The sequence below is a fragment of the Ictidomys tridecemlineatus genome, chromosome 4 (assembly GCF_052094955.1).
Source record: "Ictidomys tridecemlineatus isolate mIctTri1 chromosome 4, mIctTri1.hap1, whole genome shotgun sequence".
NCBI classification, from domain to species: Eukaryota; Metazoa; Chordata; class Mammalia; order Rodentia; family Sciuridae; genus Ictidomys; species Ictidomys tridecemlineatus.
Genome location: NC_135480.1, coordinates 101636061 through 101661566, shown reverse-complemented (window position 1 = coordinate 101661566; position 25506 = coordinate 101636061). Strand labels below are relative to the sequence as shown.

At 39.2% G+C, this 25506-nt stretch overlaps 1 protein-coding gene across 1 annotated transcript in view; it reads right to left on the bottom strand.

Annotated features, from left to right (window-relative positions):
- Cd3e (CD3 epsilon subunit of T-cell receptor complex) overlaps window positions 1-25506 on the bottom strand; it is a 62504-nt gene that overhangs the window by 14954 nt on the left and 22044 nt on the right. The window contains exons 2-3 of the mRNA XM_078047078.1: window positions 8996-9060; window positions 6032-6200 (exon numbers count right to left, since the gene is read on the bottom strand). The gene's annotated coding sequence lies outside the window, so the exon portion shown is untranslated. The remainder of the gene's footprint in view (window positions 1-6031; window positions 6201-8995; window positions 9061-25506) is intronic.

The following is a 25506-nucleotide window of genomic DNA, read 5'->3' as shown; positions in this document are numbered from 1 at the left end:
TTTATTCTCTGTTGTCAGCTGGTGCAGCCCACCACATAGGCGGAGCCAAGGGTGAAGCAGTGGGGCAGCACAGGCGTCAGGACCAGCTACTCCAGTGCTACAGCTTCTACCTTCATTCATGCTTGATCTGGGTTGTATTCACTCCATCTTATCACTCCGCCCATCTGACCTTATGACTTGATGGGTCTGACAGTGCCCGGTTAATAATAGGCAGTTCGGGATTAATGATTAGTCCCATAGTCACTCAGCTTCTACCAGTATATAGACCCTGCTAGGTCCTCTGGCAGGGGAGGACACTGTGGGATCACTACTATATTTTATACACATGCCATCGTGTTGAAGTGACCTATGGGGATCTGGCCTTTAGTTTTGTTGATGGGTCCTGGTGTAAGAATTGACTCAGTTCTGGACACTCAAAAGGAAACTGTGCCTTCCCATTGGGGAAACTCATCTCAGCCATCTGTTTGTCCATTCTTGGATTCTTTTGGGAATATCATTATACTAAAAAATTACTTGTTGTTTATCTGAAATTAAACATATATTTAACTATATTAAATACTCAAATATTTTATACAAATTAAACACATATATATGTTTGTTTATTTTTGTTTTTCTAGTCCGGGGATTGAATCTATGGCCTCAGGCATACTAGGCAAGTGTCCTACCACACACCACCATCCATGGCCTAAATTTTTATTTGCTAAATCTGACACACTGACTTTAGGATTACCACGACCTATCAGCTATTTCCATAGATCCTTGTGAATCAGGCCTCCTGGCTGGCAGTTAGACAATTTGGCCATCTTTCTTTGGAAGTTAGTGCTGCCACCTGGCCTCTTCTCCTTGGGACCCTATCATTCCCATTGCAAACTAGGGAACTAGGCCTAGGAGAGCATCTGGCCTACAGAACATGGCCAATGTTGAGCCTTTTAACAATACTAGTGCCCTCTCACTGGAATGCACTTGGCAAATTCCCTAGGTAACCCCCTGAGGGACAAAGTCAGATGGTGGGTTTTCTGGTCTTATGCAGAGGATTCATCCTAGCATGGTCTGTTCTCTGAGCCTCTTTAGTACTTGGTCCACAATTTGCTGTAGCAATTCTGACTCTCTGCTTCATTTAATATGGGCCACCACTGTAACCAAACTTCCCAACAGCCTAACTAGCAGCTATTAGATCAGCCTCCCAGTCGCATCCTGGTTCATAAAAGTGGCCCACAGTAATAAAGCCTCCTCTATCCAGCTTTACATTCTTCCCAACTTGATCTGCGTGCCACTCACAGGCAGAAGCACCCAGTTCTTGCCACTACATGTCATCCAGGTCTGGCAAGTGCTCTGGTACGTTAATCTCTCTCTTCTAGCAGGTCCAGCACTTCCTCAGTAGAGTCATCTTGAGATTTAACTCTAGTGACTGATCTGATGGCCAAGAGGGGAGTGAGGGCAGATCATAAGGAGGGCTAATGGTGTCTTACAAATCAGCTACTTATATGAGGCCTCTGAATAAATGAGCTAATTCTGTAGGGCTAAAGGTTCAGAGGAGTCAGGAGGATCAAGGATTTTCATCATATTTGACCAGTCTCAGGGTCCTTGTTCTTCCTTATTATGCCTCTGACTTTGGCATAAGCAACTTTTCTAGGCTGAGATTTGAATCTCTCCTCTGGAATTCTACTTTTACAATTAAGACCTGTGTGGGGCTGGATGTGGTGGCACATGGCTGTGATCCCAGCAGCTTGTGAGGCCAAGGCAGGAGGATCAAAAGTTTAAAGTCAATCTGAGCAACTTAGCAAGACTCTGTCTCAAAATGAAAAAAATAGAAAGGGCTGGGGTTTTGGCTCAGTGGTTAAGTACCTCTGGGTTCAATCCCTGGTACAAAACAAACCAACAACAAACCTGTATGGGGGCTCAGTCTGCCTTCTGACTGTAGAAGATGAGGTCTTCTTTACATGCTGCTGAGGAAGGAGGGCCTCAAGCTCTTAAGCAATTTAGTGATTAATTGATCTGAACCTGTTATTTCCTCCTCTTCCTCTCTTTCTTCAGCCCCTTCTTCTTCTCTTTCTTGTTCTCCTTTGGCATTTTCAGCCCTTTGCATTTCCATTTAAAGTTAGAAACAGCTTGTCACATTCCAATAATTAAAACAGTTGTCAAGATTTGGTTTTGGAAATTTTATTCATATTACATTGAATCTGAAAATAAGTTTGGGGGAAATTGACATGTTCATAGTATTGTGTCCTCAGGTCCATGGATATGGTACCCAGAACCTTCATTTATTTAGAAGTCTTTCATGTCTTTAATGTTTTATAGCTTTCTGTGTAGAGCTTTTGAATCCCTTTTGTTAGAATAAGGCCTAGGCATATTATGTTTTTGATGATATTATAAATGATATTTAAAATTTTTTCATATCCTATTTGATAAAAGTTGTATAGAAATAAATTGAAATTCTGCATACTGCGAATAAAGATTTCTGGTTATGGTCAGCCATGGGAAAACATTGCACCAATTTCCCAAGGCAAAAGTAAAGTAGTAGCTATGCTTACTCAAAAGATTGACATAGGTGAGGAATTTTTGTAGCTCAAGTTAGTTTTTACAGATCTGCTGGCTTGCCTTGTTGGTCTGGGCAGCAGCTAGATGCACATTTGCTTAAGTTTCTGAGGGATCTTTTTCTTTGGCTCCTTCATATACTGGGCCAAAGTAACTGTGGCTCCACGGCAGGCCATCTATGGCATTGAGGCTGGAAGCTTGGAGACTGGATAAGGCTTATGTGAGTTCTGGTGAGAGCAAGAAAAAAATAGCCTCCAGAGATATCCTTGTGGGTTCCAGTTGTCCTTTCTCTTTCCCAGTTCATGTCCATCTTCTTGGTCACCTGCTCAGCACCAGTTGCAGAAGAAGCAGCCAAATAGACACTATTTTATCAGTTCCCAATTGTGTAAGGTCAAACCTCTAAAATAAATCCTTTATTCTATATCATCCCTATGGCTTTTCTTCTCTGATTGTTTTAATCAGCTTTTTGGCTGCTGTGACCAAAACAGCTGACTATAAAATTTTAAAGAAAAAAAGTTTATTTTGGGGCTCATGGGTTCAAAGTTCTCAGTCCATAGATATCCACTCCATTGCTCTGAGCTCAAGGTGAGGCAGAACATCATGGCAGGAGAGTATGGCAGAGGGAAGCAGCTCAGAACATCACACCAGGAAGCAGAGACAGAGAGCTCCACTCAATAAGGACCAAATATATACCACAAAGGCATGTCCCCAGGCATCCACCTCCTCCAATCACACCCTCCACCTACAGTTACCATCCAGGGGATCAACACACTGGTTAAGGCTCTCATAACCCCATCACTTTGCCTCTAAACCTTCTTGCATTGTCTGACACATGAGCTTTTGGGGGATACCTCATATCCAAACCATAACAATGATCAAATCTCTCTCTAATATGTTGACCTTAAATATAGCAACTTTGCTAAATTCATCTACTAATTCTCAGTTTACCTCTAAATGATGTTGGATTTCCTACATACAGAATCATGTCATCTGAGAAACTTTCCAGTCTAATTTTTTTCTTGCCTAGACCACATGTTGAATAAAATGATTAGTGTAGGAATTCCTGTCGCATTTCAGATCTTATTTCATCATTAGATATGACATTTGATGTAGGTTTTTCCCTCTTCTTTTTGTAGAAATATCTTTAGGATATCGAGAAAGTCACTTCTAGGGATGAGAATGTGGCTCAGTGATAGAGTACTTGCCTAGCATGCACAAGTTCCTGGATTTGATCCCTAGTGTGCATACACACACATGTTCCATTTTCTTTCTGGTTTGCAAAGAGTTTAATCACATACAGTTGTCAACTTTATTACATGCCATTTTGCTATAAGGTAATCAATGATATTTCTACTTTATTCTATGAATTGGTAAAGTATATTGCTTGATTTTCTAATGCTAAATTAACCTTGTATTCCTGAAATAAATCCTATAAATAAATTCTATGTACTACTATGTTTTGTTTTTAATATTTCTTTTAATATTTTTCATGTAATTCATGTGTGATACTAGCCTGTAATTTTTCTTTTCTTGAATATCCTTGTTTAGTTTTGGTATCAAGTTTGCACTAGATTCATAAAATTAGTGGGGAAATGCTCTTTCTTAAAGGATGGAAAGGTTTTATGAGGTTGTTGCTTGCACTAATTAATTGAATTACTGGAGAGGGTATGTGGGCCCTTGGATTTCTCCATGTGAAGACCACTTCCTAATATGGACTGTCCCTGACTTATTATAGTTATGATTTTTTGAATTTAGGATAATATGAAAGCAATACATATTCAGTAGCAACCATATTCAAATTAAAAACAATTTTTTTTTGTACTGGGGATTGAACCCAGGTGGGCTTTACTACTGAGCTAAGTCTCCAGTCCTTCTTTTTTTATTTTGAGACAAGGTCTCCATAATTTGTTAGGGCCTTGCTAAATTGCTGAGGCTGGCTTTGAATACGTAATCATCCTACCTCAGCCTCCCAAGTCCCTGGGATTACAACCACATTCCAGGGCACTTGGTTCAAATTTAAAATTTTGATCTCTTCCTGAGCCAGTGAAATGAGTACCAGCCCCACTGACGACTGCACAGTGTACTGTGTTACTGGTGGTTTTTGGATAGTGTGATATTCAACACTTTATCATAAAACAGGCTTTGTGTAGAAATTTTGTCTAATTTCAGGCTAACGCAAATCTTCTGAGCATGTTTAAGGCAGGCTAGGCTCACCCCGGTGCTTGTTGGGTTAGGTGTATTAAATGTATTTTTTTTTAAATATTTATTTCTTTAGGTGCAGATGGACACAACACAATGCCTTTATTTTTGTGTGGTGCTGAGGATCGAACTCGGCTCCCTCCCATGCTAGGCGAGTGCTCTACCGCTGAGCCACAATCCCAGCCCCATATTAAATGTATTTTTGACTAGAGATATTTCAATTCAAAATGAGGTTGTCAGAGCATACATTAAAGAACATCTGTATATGCATTTGGATTGTTCTGAGTATATTCTGTGAATTTTTAATTTTAATTTAATTTTATTTTTGGTGCCAGGACAGTTTACCACTGAACTATATCTCGAGTCCTTTTTATTTTTTCTTTTGAGATGGGGTCTTTCTACGTCGTTGAGGGTCTCACTCAATTGTTGAGGCTGGCCTCAAACTTGTGACACCCCTGAATCACTGGGATTAGACAAATGTAACATTCCATGAATTTTAGAATGCTTGTTTTACTTGTTCATTTAAAATATATTCTCATTTCCACTGATTTGTTCTTGACCTTTGGGATATTTCAAAGTGTACTGCTGAAATTAGCATAAGAATGGAATTTAATAGAGCAGAATAACTCAGCAATTTTGCAAGGCCCCAAATAGGTCCTAACACATATAACCAATTGATTTTCAATGAAGGTGCTAGGATAGTACAATGGGGGAAAAGATAGTCTTTTCAACACATAGTCTTGGAAAAACTAGATAGATATTGTAAGGAAAAAATATGAACTTCAACCCTTATCTCAAATCATGTATAAAAATTCACCTGAGGGCTGAGGTTGTGGCTCAGTGGTAGAGCGCTTGCCTAGCATGTGTGAGGCACTGGGTTCAATTTACAGCACTGCATATAAATAAATAATAAAATAAAGGTCCATCAACCACTAAAAAATATTTTTTAAAAAATTAACTTGAGATGAGCCAGATCTAAATGTAAAAGCTTAAACTATGAAACTTTGAGAAGAAAAGAGATGGTGACATCACTATGACTTTGGAGTAGGCAAAGATATCTTAGGACACAAAGATAGGAATCATAAAAGGAAAAAAAGAGAATAAATTAGACTTTGCTAGAATTAAAAAAAACTTTTGCTTTTTGAAAGATTTAAGACAATGAAAAGGTAAGCCTCAGACTAGAAAAGATTCACAATTCATATATCTGACAAAAACTTGTATCCTAAATATATAAAAAGTCTTACCATTTAATAATAAGCCAAATAACCCAATTAAAAATTGGGCAAAGGACCCATACCTGAAATCCCAACAACTCAGAAGTCTGAGGCAAGAGGATGGCATGTTCAAGACCAGCCTGGACAACCTACCAAGACTGTCTCAAAATAAAAATAAAAAAGGCTGGGGATGAAGTTCAGTGGTAGAGCAGGTGCTTAGCATGTACGAGGACCTGGGTTCAATCCCTGGTACTGAAAAAGACAAAGAAAATTGGACAAAGGATATAAATAGACATTTCACAAAGGAAGACACATAGTCAACAAGCATATGAGAATATTTTCAATATCATTATATCAAGGGAAATGCAAATTCAAATTACAATGAGATACCACTATTTATCCACTTGAATGCCTAAAATTTAGGATGACTGACAACAGTAAGTGTTGGAGAGGGTGTGGAGTGACTGGAACTCTGGTATGTTGCTGGTGGGAGTGTGCAATGCTACTTGATGCAACAATGGGAAAACTGTGTCAGTTCTTACACAGCGAATATGCTTTATTTTGACAGCAATTGTATACCTTTGCATTTACCCAAGAGAAATAAAAATGTGTATCCAGAAAAAGATCCACACATTATTGTTCATGGCTGCTTTTATCATAATGGCCCAAACCTGAAAATAACCCAACAACAGATGAATAAATTAACAAATCACAGCATGTTCACATAATAGAATATGATAAGCAATGAAAAGGAGCAAAACTTTGATATGTGCAACAACATAGGCAAATCTCCAAAACTTATTTTAGGCAAAAGAAGCCAGATGCAAAAGCATGTGCTATATAATTCCATTTATATGGAATCCTAGAATGGCAAAATTTAATGTATAGCTCTAGAAAGGAGATTATGTATGGCCTGAGGTGGAAGATTGATTGCAAAGAGCCTGGAGGGAATTTTAGGGGTAATAGAAATGTTATGTAATTTAATTGGGGTGGTGGTTATTACATGAGTGTATGCATTTGTGAACACTCCTGTGAACTGTATGGTTGAAATGGGTGCATTTTATTGTATGTAGATCATGCTTTAAAAAAGAAATTCAGCCAAGTGCAGTGGCTCATGCCTGTAATCCCAGTGACTTGAGACGCTGAGGCAGGAGGATCGTGAATTCAAAGCCAGCCTCAGCAACTTAGTGAGGCCCTGAGCAATTCAGCAGGACCCTGTCTCTAATAAAATAAAAAAATGGCTGGGGATGTAACCAAAAAAAAAAAAAAAAAAAAAAAAAAAAAAGAAGAAAGAAAGAAAAAGAAAAAGAAAAAAGAAATGCACACATACATACCACACAGTAAAATGACTATACAGCAGGGTTAGAGAGTAAAAGAAAATAGAGTGAACAAAGAGAAGAGGAGCAGGATTGGTTTTTGGTTTTTGGGTTTTCTAAGCCTTCAGCAAGTCGATTTTTAAAAAGCCATAAACATGTATGTGTGTGTGTGTGTGTGTGTGTGTGTGTGTGTGTGTGTATTTCCTTTTTTTTTTTTTTTTTTTTGTATCAGGAATTGAACCCAGGGGCGCTTAACCACTGAGCCACATCCCCAGCCCTTTTTATTTTTCATTTTGAGGCAGGATCTTGCTAATGCTTAGGGCTGAGACTGGCTTTGAACTTGTAATTCTCCTGGCTTTAGCCTCCTGAGCTAAGTGAATAGCTGAGATTCTCACCTGGGAATCATTACAGGCATGTGCCACTGTGTCTGGCCTTATATTTCTTTACTAAAGAATACTGACATAATGAGAGGCAAGAAAGGAGGCAGAGTCAGAATGCAGACAACTCTTTTGAGAAGTTTTGCAGTGAAGGAGAGCAGAAAGTGAGGCTTTGGTTTGTTTGGAAGTGATGTGATTTCATGGGAATTATTTTTAAAATAATACATAAAACTAAGCATGAATCTATTATGTATCTCTTATATAATTATAAAACCAAAAGGAATTTACAAGTTAAATTTAAGTAAAATTTTAGGACCAATTCAATTTTAACAATGTAACATAGAGTTTCTCAGTAGAATTTTTGCCATATAAATTATGAGTGCATAATTTATAGAAAAATCTATAGCGAAATGCTTACAAAGATGGCCCATGAATATAAATAGAGCAATTCAAATTTTCTTTCTATATTTTTCTACATATTTGAGATTTTTCTATAATGAATATGTATAACTTATAAACCAGCTAAAGACTAGTGTTTTCAAAGAAAAGGATAATTGATACTAATTTTCAAATAGGTATGCATCTAATTTGTATGTATTTTTAATATCAGCATGCAGACATACTCATCTTACTTTCCTTATCTTTCATAGTTCTGTACCCAGGTCTCTCCTTAATTTGGGGTCATTTCCTCTCCAGCACCAAATAGTTCCCAGTCAGTTGGGATGGCACAGCCTGGAATAATAAGTGGCTATCCAAAAGGGGCATTTGACTTCTCCACTCAATTGTCCCTTTCTATAACAACTATCTTATAAGGTATCTTTTAATGTTTTGAAAGGAAATCATAGAAAATAAAATCCACCTATACACATAGTTTCTATTCTGGTCCAGATGATGCACTAAATAGAGAAAAATATAAAGAAAAGAAGACATAAATAAATCCTTTGGCAAGACTACCTTAGAAAACAATAAAAGGGTCAGGTGCTCATATGTGTATGTGTAATCAATGTGAATGCTCCGCTTCAAATAAATGCACAATGCTGGGTTAGGCAGGCGAACCAAATACCACAGGGGGTCTAGAGATGTAATTTTCCAAAATGATCAACAACTATTGATGAAGTTCTGAACAAACCATCTTCCTTCAAATTGTATGGGAGTTGCATTCCTGGAAAATAGAATGTATATTAAAACCATCTATGAGCTCCATGCATGTCACATGGGTTATTTGAATGTCATGTAGGAGAATTCTTTGTTTTGTTGAACTGCTCTAGTGCATTGCCCTGGCTGCCCTAGCATCCCACACAAATAATCCCTCACATTTCCAAAACACCTTTTAGTGAATAGCTGAGATTCTCACCTAGGAATCATTACTCTCAAGCCTTCCTCCTTCCTGGTTCACTGGACCCAGCCTCCAGTTTCTTCCTAAAATGAACACAAGGATAAAGCAACTGGCAGGGAAATCAGCAATATAGACATATGTATTTTTTTTTTTTGTATTGAGGATTTAACCCAGAGGCACTTAACCACTGAGCCACATCCTAGCCCCCTTTTTTTTTTGTTTGTTTCATTTTGAGACAGGGTCTCTCCAAATTGCTTAGGGCCTTTCTAAGTTGCTAAGGCTGGCTTTGAACTTTAGATCCTTCTGCTTCTGCCTCCCGAGTGGCTGGGATTATAGGTGTGTGCCACCAACTCAGTTAGGCATATGTATTCTTTTAAAAAATTTGTTCTAATTAGTTATACATGAAAGCAGAATGCATTTCGGTTCATTGTATACCAATGGAGCACAGCTTTTCATTTCTCTGGTAGTATATGATGTAGAGTTGCACCATATGTGCAGTCATACATGTACCTAGGATAATGATTTCTGTCTCATTCCACCATCTTTCCTACCCTCCCCTCCTCTCCCTCTGCTTTGTCCAAAGTTCCTCCATTCTTCCCAGCCCCTCCCCCTCCATTATGTATCAGTATCCACTTATCAGGGAAAACATTCAGCCTTTGCTTTTGAGGATTGGCTTACTTCACTTAGCATGATATTCTCCAGCTCCACCCATTTACCTGCAAATGCCATAATCTTACTCTCTTTTAAGGCTAATATTCCATTATGTATATATATATCATGGTTTCTTTATCCATTCATCTATTGAAGGGCATCTAGGTTGGTTGCACAGTTTAGCTATTGAATTGAGCTGCTGTAAACATTGATTGGCTGTGTCTCTTCAGTATGCTGTTTTTAAGTCCTTTGGGTATAGACTGAGGAGTGGGATAGCTGGATCAAATGGTGGTTCCATTTCAAGTTTTTTTAAAGGAATCTCCATATTGCTTTCCATAGTGGTTACACCAATTTGCAGTCCCACCAGGAATTTATGAGTATATGAGTGTACCTTTTCCCCCACATCCTCTAGACACATGTATTCTTGTTGTGGTGCTGTGGGATGTAGGAGAATATAGTAGATGAGCGAGTTTTTCTTCCTAGAAGTAGCTGGTAAATGAAGTAGGAATGAAAGAATACAGCATTCTGCAACATCTGATGAATGAGTGGTCTAGGCACTGAGCATCAAAGGTTGCTAACATCACAAAGAACACATTGGTATGTACAAAAACATCACACTACATTACCCGCCCCCCCCCCCCCAGTAGGAAAAACACAACACCATCTGAGGTAGTCATGTTTTGGAAAAGCTAAACTAGAATGTGATTGGGCCTCAGTCTAGTTTACATCAGTGGTTCTCAAGGTGTGGTCAGTATCACACAGAAACTTGTTAGAAATGCAAATTTTAGGAATTCACCTCAGACAAGAATCAGAAACTCTGAGGGTGCGGCCCCACAACCTGTTCTAGCAAACATAAGTTGATTCTAACACTCACTATTGATTGAGAACCATTCAGTGCCAATACACTGCCAATTTATAGAAAATATGGAGGAACATATGACAATTGGATAAAACAAACCAACCAACCATGACAATTTGGATAAAACAAACCAACATACTTAAGAAATACTATCAGACAATGACTTAGTTTCTTTAAATAAATATAAATTGCAAGAAAATAAAAGAGATGAAGGGGGAACTCATAAACTAAAGATAGAAGAAATATATCAACCTACTGTACATTTTAGACCTTATTTAGATCCTAATTCAAATGAGTAGGTTAAAAATATTTTATAACATTTATGAGATATAATAGGCCTTCAGTATTCTTAGGTTTGGCATCTACAGATTTAACCAACTGCTGATTGAAAATATTTAAAAGAAAAATTGCATCTGTACTGAACTTGTACAGACTTTTTTCCTTGTTATTATTCCCTAAGCAATACAACTACTTACATAGCATTTACATTGTATTATGTATTATAAATAATCTGGAGATGATTTAAAGAATATAAGAGGATGTATATGCAAATATTTTGCCATTTTATATAAGGAATTTTTTTTTAAAGAGAGAGTGAGAGAGGAGAGAGAGAAAGAGAGAGAGAATTTTTAATATTTATTTTTTAGTTCTCGGCGGACACAACATCTTTGTTGGTATGTGGTGCTGAGGATCGAACCCGGGCCGCACGCATGCCAGGCGAGCACGCTACCACTTGAGCCACATCCCCAGCCCTATATAAGGAATTTGAGCACCCATGAATTTTGGTCTTGGGAATAATCTCCCACAGATACTGAGGACTATAATTGGTAATTTTGGCACTGATTTGGTTTAGTAAATGCTAAATCTTTTTTTTTTTTTTTTGTACTAGCAATTACAGGAGCACTTTACTACTGATCTAAATCCACAGCCCTTTTTATGTTTTATTTTGAGACAGGGTCTCACTGAGTTGTTTAGGGCCTTGCTAAGTTGCTAAGGCTGGCCTTGAACTTGCAATCCTCTTGCCTCAGCCTCCCAAGCTTCTGGGATTACAGGTTTGCACCACCACACCTGGTCCAAAGTTTATCTTTTAACAGAAGTTATATTTATGGGCAAAATGATATGACATCCTCAATTTAAAAATAATGCTGGACAGGTGGATAAAGTTATAAATGGAAATTAGAGGTTGATGATAATTAGGAGTAGGTGATAGGCACATGGGTTTTATTATACTATTTTGTCTACTTTTGTGTTTGTTTGGAATTTCTCCATTTACTACATGTATGCTAAAATATTTTTTGCTTTGATTCTGTAGGGCCCACATTAAACCCTCGTTTTTCTATTTGTTTTCTAGCCAAAGTGAGCTGAGTTGGTTGGGTCAATTGCTTCATCTTTGTCATTCTCATTTTCTTCATCTGTAAAATAAAGTAGTAAGAATTAAGTGATGTCATGTATTCCACTTCTTTGCAGATGGAAAGTCCTATTATCCAGACTGTGAGTCCTTTATAGCCAAATATGACATCTTCCAATGTTTTTTCAACACATGAAAAACAGCCTCAGTTTTCTTATTCAATTAAAACAGTATTTGTCAAGTAAATGAATGAATGAGCATGTCCCCAATTCTAGGTTTTATATCCCAACACAGCACCATTCTTGTCTGATTCAATGATTAAAACTTAAAGTGAATGAATCAAAGTAGGAGACACATTCTGAAAATTATTATTTAAAATATATGGTATACATTATAAATAGTGTATATTACAGGTTCTCTTTGCTCCCCTCCCTTAGTGGCTTCTCCTAGGCTGAAAGCAGTGGAAAATGAGAAGGTCTTGTTCGGTAGAGGTATCTCAGTCCTAAAGACAATCTTGCATGCAAAAATAAATCAAGTGAAAACTGGATTGTTTTTGTATTTATCCTTGTAGCTCCTCTTGATTCCACCAGAGGGCGCTTTATGCTGCTAGTGTCGCTGAGATGTGGGGTACACAGGAGAGGGTTTCTTGAGGGCAGGGACTCCTTTAGCAAAGGTGTTGGGAAAGTCTGCTGTGAGCATAGCAGTGTTAGGTGCTGGAGGTACACAGAGGAAAAGGACATGGGTCCTGCCCTTAAGGGACTCAGCCTAGAGTGGGGCAAACATGTAAACAATAATGACAGTGTATTGCAGCAAGGACTATAATAAAATGTGGCCCTGTGCTAAGGGAACCATTAACTCTGGCTCCAGGGGTCAGGGAATATTTGTCTGAATGGAAGCTCAACTTTGAAAGACAAATGAAGGTTACCAAATGGACAGAGTAGACAGAACAATATGTACAAATACGTGGAGGTAACCATAATCAAGTAATTAATTTGACATGAATAAAAAAATATATATAAGGTTTCAAGAGCCTGGAACATAGGGGAAGAGGGGCTGAATAGTGGGCAGCAGCCAGATCATAAAAGGCTTTAATCCTCCAAAAGAAAAGTGCCACCTCTAACTGGATAACTCTGTGGAGGATTATACTCTAATCTTAGTTATGCACAAAATAAGTTTTAGGGCATTTATTTTTTTTCTTTAATTTTTATTGTTGGTTGTTCAAAACATTACATAGTTCTTGACATATCATATTTCACACTTTGATTCAAGTGGGTTATGAACTCCCATTTTTACCCCGTATACAGATTGCGGCACCACATCGGTTACACATCCACTGTTTTACATATTGCTATACTAGTGTCTGTTGTATTCTGCTGCCTTTCCTATCCTCTACTATCCTCCATCCCCTCCCCTCCCATCTTCTCTCTCTACCCCATCTACTGTAATTCATTTCTCCCCCTTGTTTTTTTCCCCTTTCCCCTCACTTCCTCTTGTATGTAATTTTGTATAACCATGAGGGTCTCCTTCCATTCATTTATCTTTTAAATAATCCTTCAGAACCATTAATATACTTCACAAGGTCACCATTCTTTAGATTTTATAATAAGTGCCCAGTTTGGTCATTTTTTTTTTTCTGCTTGCTTTGGATTTGATCTGATTTCAATGTGTCACAAAATCAAGCCCACTTTCAAAGCATGAAGATTTGCCATCATGAAGGATTAAAAAAAAAAATCAAGCTTCTAGGGCATTTTCAAAAGAGTCATTCTAGTAATGTTCGAAATAATGTCAGCATCATTAGAATAAAAGCTTGTTCCTAAGGTGACAAAGTAACTTTCCCCACCCCCCCACTTAACTTTAATACTCCCCCTTTTCTTTTCTTTAAAGTTTTTATTTTTAATTTTTTTAGTTGTAGTTGGACACAATACCTTTATTTCACGTATTTATTTTTACGTGGTGCTGAAGATGGAACCCAGGGTCTCCTACGTGCAAGGTGAGCCCTCTCCTGCTGAGCCACAACCCTAGCTCCCTCTTTCCTTTTTGCTAGTGCTGTAACGGGCAGTTCAGCAGATGCTGACATTCAGAGGACAGGTACCCCTGGAACACGTGGAAGAACTGGGCACTGATGCTGAGACGGTTCCTGATTCTCTCTTTCAGAAGCTGGGCTGGACCCCCACGGAGCCCACCGGAGGGCTTTCCCTCTTTCACACTGACTCACCTGAGAGGACTCACACCTCCTTCGCTGGGACAGCCAGATGGCTCCCTTTCCACCTCATAGCACTTCTGAGCCGACGAGTCCAACCTGCTTGATGCCCCGAAGGCATGGGCCTCAGCGGGAAAAGGTGGGGAGCGCAGCCAGGCTGAGACGCTGTGGCTCAACACCTGGCCGCTTTGCAGCATTCAACAGATCCACCAGGAAGCCCAGTGCTCACTGTGCCCTCTGAGGATTTGAGTGTAGCTGGATTTCAAAGATGATAGGGGTTTCTTGTTTATTAAGCAGTTTTTGTTTGTTTTTTCCTTTCCTCCAGTTCTGGGGATTGAACCTAGGGGCGCTCTACACCGAGTTACATCCCCAGCACCCCCCCCCCCCACCACCACCTTTTTAAAGACAAGGTCTTGCTAAGTTATCGTGGCTGAATTTCAACTTGAATCTTCCTGGCTCAGTCTCCCGAATTGCTACTGTGAAGCTTTTAAAATCAGAACAATAGATTCTTAAAAATGTAAAGGGCTGGCAGGGTCCTTAGAAGTTCACTAGGTTCTATCCCATCATTCTATAAATGTGGAAATGAGAACCTAAATATTTAAAATAGGATGATATTGCATCCCCATGTTCAGGGACAGTCCTGGTTTATGCTTTTTTACTTTTTCTTTTTTTCCCCACAGTAAATAATGCTATTTTTCATATTCAAAATGTCCCCATTTGGACAATAAATTATATGGTCATACACACCCTACCATAAGAAAAAAAAAAGTGTATGGCTGGGTGTGGTGGCCCCATGCCTGCAATCCCAGCAATTTGGAGAGGATGAGACAGGAAGATCAAAAATTTAAAGCCAGCTTCAGCAAGTTAGCAAGGCCCTAACCAACTTAGTGAGATCCTGTCTCAAAATGAAAAGGGCTGCAGATGTGACTCAGTGATAAAGTACCCCTGGGTTAAATCCCTTGTAACAAACAAACAAAAAACCTATGAGAAAGAAATATTAGAGGAAGGAAACAGCATGAAAAAATACATAGAGAAATGAATTTAGCACATCAGACTTTTCCAATGATTTTACTGCTAAATTCCATTGTCTTTCATAGGTTATTGTTAGGGAAAGTCATAAATTTAAAAATCTTGGTTAATTTGGGGTTTCCTATTACAAATACTATGGTTAAATTCCATTGGCTATTATGAACAAATCACTACAAACTATTTTTGTAAAAACATTAAAGAATAAAGGAGGTGGAAACCAAAATGGGAGTGGCTTTTTGGTGAAACAACCTGAGTTTGACTTTGTCAAGAAGAAAGCATTTTTAGGCAAAACTTCCACTTCCACTGTTATCCTAAAACTGCTCCCTTCTGCTGAGCTGAGCTGCCTCCTCCCTCAGACAAGTTCACTGAATACCTTCAGAGTGTCAAGTATTGTGTGGAGCCAGGGAGACAAGGACGCCTCTTTTCAAGAAGCCAGTGAACTTCTAATGACTAACTGTTTCTGCAAACTCTTATAAATGTTTTATAAGAATGTCACATCTGTCTCATCGTTTGGAATTCTCTTTGTTCCTGTGTACTTTCATTAAAATAAAAAGTTATGACTGTAGAGATGGCATCTTTTCTTTTTTTCTAGTCAGGTTTTTATTTGCATACCTCAGAAAAGCACACAAATCAAAAGTGTTCAGCCTGATGCACTTTCACAAAGTGAACACACACATGTGACATGAACTGATATCAAGAAATAGCAGGTCCATAGGAATTAAACCAGAGACCCTGCACCTGAAAAAGTAGGCCCAAATCTCCATCATGTCAGATTAGGCCCTGACTTCCTTAATAAGACTCCTTTTAGTGCAAGAATTAAAACCAATAATTAATAAATGGGATGGATCCAAACTCAAAAGCTTCTTTTCAGGAAAAGAAACAATCAGTGAGGTGAATAGAAAGCCTACATTTTGAGAGCAAATTTTTACCACACACACATCAAATAGAGCACTAATCTCTAGGATATATAAAGAACTCAAAAATCTTAACACCAAAAAAAGAAATAATGCAATCAATAAATGGGCCAAGGAATAGACACTTCTCAGAAGAGGATGTACAATCAATCAACAAATATATGAAAAAACGTTCAACATCTTTAACAATTAGAGAAATGCAAATCAAAACTACTCTAAGATTTCATCTCACTCCAGAGTGGCAGCTATCAAGAATACAAACAACAATAAGTGTTGGTGAGGATGTGGGGATATTACATTGATGGTGGGACTGCAAATTGGTGCAACCAATCTGGAAAGCAGTATGGAGATTTCTTGAAAAATGGGAATGGAACCACCATTTGAACCAGTTATCCTACTCCTCAATTGATAGCCAAAGGACTTAAAAACAGCATACTGAAGGGACACAGCCACATCAATATTTATAGCAGCACAATTAACAATAGCTAAATTGTGGATCTGACCTAGATACCCTTCAGTAGATGAATGGATAAAGAAAATGTGGTACATATACACAACAGAATATTACTCAGCATTAAAAGAGAATAAAATCATGGCATTTGCAGGTAAATGGATGGAGTTGGAGAATATAATGCTAAGTAAGCCAATCCCAAAAAACCAAATGCTGATTCATAATGGGGAATGGGTGGGGGAGCACGGGAGAAATAGACAAAATTTAGATAGGGCAAAGGGGAGAGAAGGGAAGGGAGGAGACATGGGGGTAGGAAAGATGGTGGAATGAGATGGACATCATTACCCTAAGTACATGTATGAAAACATGAATGGTGTGACTCTGCTTCGTGTACAACCAGAGACATGAAAAATTATGCTCTATTTGTGTAATATGAATTGAATTGCATTCTGCTGTCATATATAATTAATTAGAATAAATAAAATAAAATATATTAAATAAAAGAAATAGCAGGTCCAGAACCCCAGAAGGCACCCAGGTGGCCCCCTTCAGTTACTGTGCTCACACCAAGGATGACCACTATCTTACCTTTTTTGATTAGAAATTAGTTTAGCTTATGTTAAAGTCAATATAAATGACATCACATAATGAATATTTACAGGGTTTTAGAAACATGTGAATTCGTTGCCAGTATTTACAGAGTGGGATTTCTCACATAAAAATCCAGATTTTCTGTTTCTTTTTAAAAAAGATGTGACAGGATCCTTCTGGTGATGAAAATGTTCTGTATCTTGACTAAATCAATGTCAACATCCTTGTTTGATATTGCACTAGAGTTTTATGAGATGTTATCATTGGGGGGAAAATGGGTAAAGGGCACAGGGAATATCTGAATTAATTAATTTCTTCCTTTCTCTCTAGTTCTTCTTCTTCTTTTTTTTTCCCAGGTGCTGATGATTGAACCTACATCCTCCTGCATGCTAGGCAAGTACTCAACACTGAGCTACACTCTGACTCTTAAATTAAAAAAAAAAAAAAGGGGGTCTTGTCAAGAGATAGGGTCTTGTCAAGTTGTGGAGGCTGGCTAGGAACTTGCTATCCTTCTCCTTCAGCCTTCCAAGTAGATGGGATTACAGGCATGTGCCACCACATCTAGCTGATTTCTTTTTTCCTTTATTGTTTTATTTATTTATTACTTAGTTTTAAAAATTAGTGCTTTATACTGGTACATAGTAGTTGGATTCATCGTGACAAAATCATACATGCCTGGAATTCAATTTCAGTTCACAATCCCCATAACAACCAGCCTGCTTCTAATAGCTGCATATAAAGATACAAGTTTAATTAAACAAAAGTTTAATTAAAACAAAAAATAACATACTAAAGAACAAAACAAAAATGGAAGGAAGAAAGAAAAAAATACTAGGCTTGCCTTTTCTCATGGCAACAGCTGGTTGGAGCTGACAATCTGTGGATGGTGACATGTGCTCTCACTTGTTACAGTCCCCACTCACTTATTGTCACACACTTGGCTAAGCACTGCTCATTTGTTACCTGCCTACTTTCAGGTCTGAGTCAATGCCAGATAGAGTGGGGAGCTACAAACTATTTCTTTTTTTTTCTGTTTTGCGGTACTAGGGATTGGACCCAGGGGTGCTCTACCACTACATTCCCAGCTCTTTAAAAAAAAATTGTTTTTGAGACAGTACCATGCTAAGTTGCTGAGACAGGTCTCAAATTTGTAATCCTCCCACTTTAGCTTCCTGTAATACCACGCCCATTTTACAAACTGTATCTCCACTTTTTTCATCTATGTGTTATTTCAGGATTGGATTTCTTCAATCTGGTTTTATTTTTCAGCATGGAGTGTTTCACCGGATTTTGGCATCAGCTTTGTCTACTTGACTCTGGTTTTCATTTTATATCTCTGTAGGGATTGTGGGCCGGGCTGGTTGGAGCTCTGCTAGCTGGATGCCATTTAAAATCAGAATCACCATCAGTAAATCATTTTCAGTGGCATTAGACCCTGGTTTTTTATTTTTCTAATTCCTTAACTGGCTATTCTTCCATCTTGCCACCAGTTGGCAACCCTTAGGGTCAGCCCTTTGCTACTGAAGCTTGTGACCTTGACTTTGAAGTCACTCTCTCTGTGGGTGGCATCATCCCCTGTGCATAATAAAGGTGGGGGCCACCAGTGCTCAGCAAATTCTGGTGTAGGACTAATTTTGTTTCCACTCTTGGTAGACTGGTAAGTGGTTCTAAGATGCATGAGGACTGTGAGACTCATTCTATGTGCCTCCTTTAAATGCTTTAAATGCTTACTCTCAGCTTTTATATTTATCTCTTGAAGACCAGAGACACTTCCTGTTTTGCGGTACTAGGGATTGGACCCAGGGGTGCTCTACCACTACATTCCCAGCTCTTTAATAAAAAAATTGTTTTTGAGACAGTACCATGCTAAGTTGCTGATGCATACAATACTTGGAGATGTATTGTCCCAAATTTTTCAGTGGACAGAAAGTTCTGAAAAGATTAATAGGGAAGGTGTAGAAAAACTGGTTCCAGGTTAGCATACGAAAGGTTCTGCTAAAAACAGAACAAAGCTCTGTTTCATTTTGTTTAATCTAGCATTTCCTCTTGAGTCTGGAATCTTTGTGTTTTTCCCATTCAAGGAGTGGCATTTGACCCAGTGCCAACTTAGAGGACATTAGTGTCACAGGTCCCCAAGGTTTTCTGCAGTTCTAAGAGTTGGACCCCTGATTCTGTGCTTTTTCTTGCCCACCTTTACCCCTGGGAACAGCCCTCCCCTTCCTATTGCTTCAGTTATATTCCACGCTTCTCCCACCTATGATGTCAACCTGCCCATGACACCATAAACCAGTGTGTCTGGAACCCTTTTCTTCCCTGATGGCTGTGAAAATATAGAACGGGAGGAGGAGTTCCAGTAAATCAAGGACCCTGCACACAGAGCTGCTGAGGTGGAGCCAGAGAAAACAGAATTGCTGGTGAGATGCAAGTCAGGTCTTGCTGGAACAGCATGCTTCCCCTTGCTGGAAGTCTGTAAGTGGTCTAATTGTTTTCAGAGGTAGGTACACCGTCACAGTGGTGTTTACAGAGCAAGGCGTTTGATGGTGTTGGAAAAGATGAAGCTTTTTCCCCACTCAGCCTGGAACGGTGTGGTCCTTGCGGAGATTCTATCTTTTAATTAACCAACATTTTCCTCCACCCCTCTTACTGATCTGATTCAGTGACTGCTTCATGCAACCACTTGTGCTTACCTAGGCTGAAATCCTTATATGGAAAACCCTATAATAATCCCTATTGCCTTGAGAAAAAATAAGTACTGACAAGTTTCTATTGCCTTCCTGTTTCACTCTTTTTAAAAGTTTACATTACTTATTAGATTTTCCTTGGAATTATTAGAATTTCATGAAAAACCTTGAACACAATGGAGACAAAATACCAGAGATTAAACTCAGGAGTGCTTAACCACTGAACAACATCCCCAGACCCCCACCCCCTTTTTTTGAGACAGGATCTCACTAAGTTACTGAGGCTAGCCTTGAACTTGTGATGCTCCTTCCTCTGCCTCCTAAATTGGTGGGATTACAGGTGTGTGCCATCACACCCCACAACCTCTTGCATCTTAAGCTTGTTTTGTAGGGGTTAAATGCTACTTCCTGGGTATGTCATCTGGGGCAAGTTCTTGAATGTCCTTATCTCATTTTCTTCCTTTGTAAAATGGGAAGATTAATAAAATACTTTCTAAAGTTGTTGTGAGATGTAAAGATATTAAAAGGAATCTATTTAACCAACTGGTAGTGAATGTTATTCCTATGCTCTAAAATAGCACCTGAAGTTCCTACACAGGCCTCCAAGCTCACCCCTAATTCTGGAACTTGGACCCAGGTCCTGCTCTTTTGTCAGCTAGTCTTCATTTTTCAGGATGCATAGGCATGTAGCCTTCTCAGAGGAGGTGTCCCACTGCTCTCAAACTGAGTTGTCCTTCTTCTTGTGCTGTCACTTCTTCCTGGTATGTACTTCATTATGCACATCACCTGGAAATATGACTAATTTTTTAATCACCATTTTTGTTAGTGTAAGAGCTCCTTGAAGATTAAGGTCTTATTATTTTTCACCCTTGAATTCCTGAAGACAGTGCTTGACATTCAGTAGTTACTCAAACCTATTTAAACAAACAAAAAAAATATATATACTAGGAAGAGGAAGGAACAAAATGATATGTTGGCAGAATTTAATTTTATCTAAATTTTGAGACAAAATTTCCAAGTGTTTTCCCACCAAACCTTTTCTTTTGGAAGAGATGCTGGGAAGAAAATTTCTCCTAATGTTTATTTCATCTACTTTTGCTTCAAATGTCTTCAGAAACGGTGGAGGTGGCAGTGGTGAGGAGGGAGAGGAGGTGCTGCTGGTCAATGCACCACCTGACTGGTGGAGGCCCTTGGGGAAGAGAGATTGGTGGCAGAGAAAGAGCAAAGTTGGCCCTGGAGTTGACTTGCAAGTCAGCAGGCCTGGTTTGGAATCTGTGTCCCTATCTATGTAGTCATGATGATGTAATTTGATCTACAAGGCTTAGGTTTGGGCCGGTTTCCTCTCTCCTTCCTGTCAGCAGTTGTACCAGCCCTCCTCTTCCCTCAAGACTTCTGCTCCCCATCTCCTTCCCTCATTCTTGGAACTTTCTTCCTATTAGATTTCTACTAAGAAAATAGAAACCTCTGATGAGATGAGAATGCCCTCATGGAGGAGGAAGAAAAGTATAAATACACACACACACACAGAGTTCAACTTTCTGTCCCAACAATTTTGCCTTCAAAGTTAGCCATATTTGTGCCCATCCTCAGATACCTTTTATGTACATTGGCCACATGAGTTATCTTCCAAACTGTGACACTTCAGACAGACTCACAGATGGACTGTGAAAGAGGTACTTTAAAAATGACCATGGAATAGAGGTACAAGTCAAGATCATCCTAGTCTTCTTTAACTCTTGCTAACAATAAAGAGGCACTTTCTCCCATCTACTGGATCATCTTTGTAAGCATTTTTAAAAAGTGTGCATTATAATTATCCATTAACAGTGTGATTCATTATGCCATATTTGTGCATGCAGGTAACACCAGCTGATCCATCTCATTCCCCATCTGTGAGAATTTTAACATTTCCTTTCTTTCTCCCTATCCTTCCCCCCACCACTATTTTTTTTTTTTTTTTTACATTGCTGGGAATTGAACCCAGGGCTTTGTGCATGCTTCTTTCCTGTCTTAAAATCAACAAATAAAGGCTGGGGTGCAACTCAGCAGTAGAGCACTTGCCAAACATAAGCAAATCCCTGGGTATACCCCAACACCAAAAATGAAACAAAAATTAAAGAAAATCTCTCCCTATCCATGTCTCCTTCAGGTTACTACCTTCTCTGTTCCCCTTTAAAAGGTCTATGCTTTAAAGAGAAAACTATTTCCTTGGCACCTCTTTTTGTTCCCCAAACCTCCTGTGAGATGGCTTTGCCTTCATGAGTCTTCTGGAACCTTGCTTTCTCCGGTCTCCAATATTGAGTTCTTTCAGTGGCTGTATAGATTCTCAGCAGCATTTGCTATTTTGTATATTTTGCTTGTCTTTGAAACACCCCTCTTTTCTTGGTTCTGTGATAGCACTTTCTCCTGGTAATTAATTGATTTTCCTCTCCCTCCAATTCATCTGGACATACTTAGCCAGTCTCTTGAGGCATCTTCTCTTTTTATCCTCTTTAAAAATTGTGCAATCTCTAGATTCTGTCCTGGGACCTTGTCCTTTTCCAGTCTACTCATTTATTCTCATTCCTGCAATTATCTTCTAGAAGAATTTAAGATCTTGGACTGGTATCTCCAGCCCAGAGATGTCTTTAAAAAATAGATCCATTTGTGCAATTGAATACTGTCAAAAAGACAAGATGATAAATAACTTTACAACGAAGTTCTAATTGGCTTTTTAATTTTCATTTTTTAGTTGTAGATGGACACAATACCTTTATTATAGTTATTTGTTTTTATATGGTGCTGAGGATCAAACAGAGTGCCTCACACATGCCAAGCGAGCGAACGCTCGACACTGAGCCATAACCCCAGCCCTATAATTGGTTTTTATTTGAGATTCTTGAAGTGGAAAACATCTTAGGAGTTATTTTTTTTAAAACTTTACTCTTTATTAACATGTATTAGTCGTACATATTAATGGAGTTTAGTGTGATATTTCAACACATGTATACAGGAAGCACTAATCAAATCCAGCACCCCTTTATTTCTCATCACCCTTTTGCAACCTCTAGTAATAACTGTATGGTTTTTTTGGTTTGTTTGCTTTGTATTTTTTTTGTACCAGGGATTGAACCCAGGGGTGCTTAAAAACTGAGCCACATCCTCAGTCCTTTTTATTTTGAAACATAGTCTTGTTAAGTTGCTTAGTTTCTCACTAAGTTGCTGAGGCTGGCTTTGAAATGTCACAGTCTCTAAGCTGCTGACATTATAGGCGTGTGCCACTGCACCCAGCTCTAGTAATCTATTTTGCCTACAGACAAGTTAACTTTTTGCTTCCACATAGGAGGAAGATAGGCTGGCTTTACAGACAGAAAAGAGCTGAACAAAGTAGAAACAAAAAAGCAGTTTGGTCATTTTGAAGGTTGCTCCCTAATAGGGTTAGAACCTGGTCTGGGCAGGAACTTCCTTATACTGACTCAGGTAAATTGTATCCCTTCTGATTGGTTGCTGCTAATCTCCTGGGTTTTTGCTGGGTTTCTGTTTGTTAAGTCCTAGGGATGGAATCCAGGGAAGCTGGACACAATACCTTTATTTTGTTTGTTTGTTTATTTATTTTAAATATTTATTTTTTAGTTACAGGTGGATATAATATCTTTATTTTCTTTATCTGTGGTGCTGGGAATCAAACCCAGTGCCTCATGCATGGTAGGCAAGCACTCTACCTCTGAGCCACAGCCTCAACTCTATTTATTTATTTTTTTGTGGTGCTGAGGATTGAACCTAGAGTATTGTGAGGGGGCAAAATTGCGAAGTATGCAGTCGAGGGGAGAAATAAAGAATGTCCACGTGCTTCTGCCCCTTTCAATGCTTTATTCACTCAAATTACTCAATACAGTTTCATTTTATAAGTTCTTAATCAAGAAAACGACAATCCTTAATGCTAGGCACTGCAATAGACATAATCAATTCACAGCAAACAATTCTAGATTAATTCTAAGCACTGCAAAACACACTTAATCATGACAGACTAATGACAGACATTCCCTCTGCATGCTAAGTTCAGAAGTCTTAAGCCTTAGGCTTTATGTCCAGCAGATGCACACTCACTCAGACCACAGTGGGTCTGGAACCAAGGCAGGCTTTTCCTGGCATGGGGTGGACGACCGGTTGAGGAGAGGGTCGTAGGGAGAAGTTGCGGCTCAAGGTCCAAATGAGGAGATAGAGTTTGAGAGTGGTGAGGATCACACAGAGGCTCAGGAAATAATGACAAGTGATGGGATGTCAGTTCCTCATCAGGCTCTCCAGCTTGAGTGCATCCTTGTTTTGGCTGGCTGAATCCCTGCTCATCAGCTCTATTATTTATACTAAATTTTGAGGTTTTTGACCCCCCTTTCAATCCTTATTAGCTCTCACCATATTTCTCCATGACATCATTTACCCTGGGGTCAGAAACATCTGATCTGGTGGTCTCCACCCTGATCTTCTTGCCTTTCCCTCTAATCAGATGAGGACAGCCAGCCAGGGGCTTCACTCTGTTTATCAGGGTGAGGGGAAGTAACTTGTTTGAGGCCATCCCGGAGGGCTCTGTGGGTGTGCCTGGTGAGACTGCAGGTTTCTAACTGGAGTTTTTAAAATGGAGTTGCTAGGCTCAGGCCTAAGGCCATCCTCACACAGGGCCTCACACGTGCTAGGCAAATGCTCTACTGCTGAGCCACATCCCCAATCCCTACCCCTTTGTATTTTTTAAAATTTTAAGACATGGTCTCAAAATTGCCCAGGCAGGCCTTTAACTTGTGATCCTCCTTCCCCTGCCTTCCAATTCACTGAGATTACAGGTATGAGCCCCCATGCCTGGACTGGTCTTTTAAAATAGGTTCATTTCAGAGTTCAGTTTGATTACATGGCATTTGTTCTGGTCTCTGGGGATGTAGTGCAGGAGTCCAGTCCAAAACATTGGCTTCTCATAAACTTAGAATACTTCTACTTGGCTGGCCCACAGGAGCATCAAATGTAACCACTCTGCTTTGGCTTCTCTATTTCAGAGAAAGGCAGCTGCTTTCCACTCAATTACCTGTGCTAGAACCTGAAGAACTGTGTCCTCACCTGCTCTCCCTCACTTCTGGTTCTAATCATGAGCCAGTCCCCTTCCATTCCACCTCCCCATTCCACTCCCTGATATCTTGCAATCCTTAGCTTCTCCGTTTGTTGAGGTGGCAGTGCCAGCCTGCTGGGCTGCTGCTCCCAAAGGTAACCTCTTGTCTCCCTTGTTCCTCTCCCTGTCTTCTCCATACCGCAGTTGAGTGATCTTTTCAATGCACAAATCTGATGAGGTCACTTTCTGCTTAAACATTTTCCATGTGTCTCCAAGATAAAGTGCAAACTTCTTAATCCTTATCAGGGGCCTTTCAGGGTCTAATCTCTGACAGGGCAGAGTACGGGCTTTGGAGATGAACGTACTATACACATAAGATCATAGTACAGGGATGTGATCTAAGAGGGTGCTCAGTTCTCCTTTGTGTTGGTAACTGCACAAGTTACCAGATTGGGAGTGGGGGTCGTTTGCTGATGCATTGGTCGTTATAGAGATAGAGGTTCTTTTCTTCTTTGTTTTTGATGCGTTCTGCTTTGTGAACACAGTACTACATTGGTGAACCTATGGACAAGGTCTAGTAATTGATTTAATAGTGCTGTTTGAGATCAACATATGTAAAAGTGATTTTTACATATGTTTTTCCCCATGTGAAAATGGACTTGAAATCAAGGCCACTCTCGTTTTGTCCTGTACGCTTCCTTCCTACCTATCCCTCTCTCTTCTAACCTACCTCA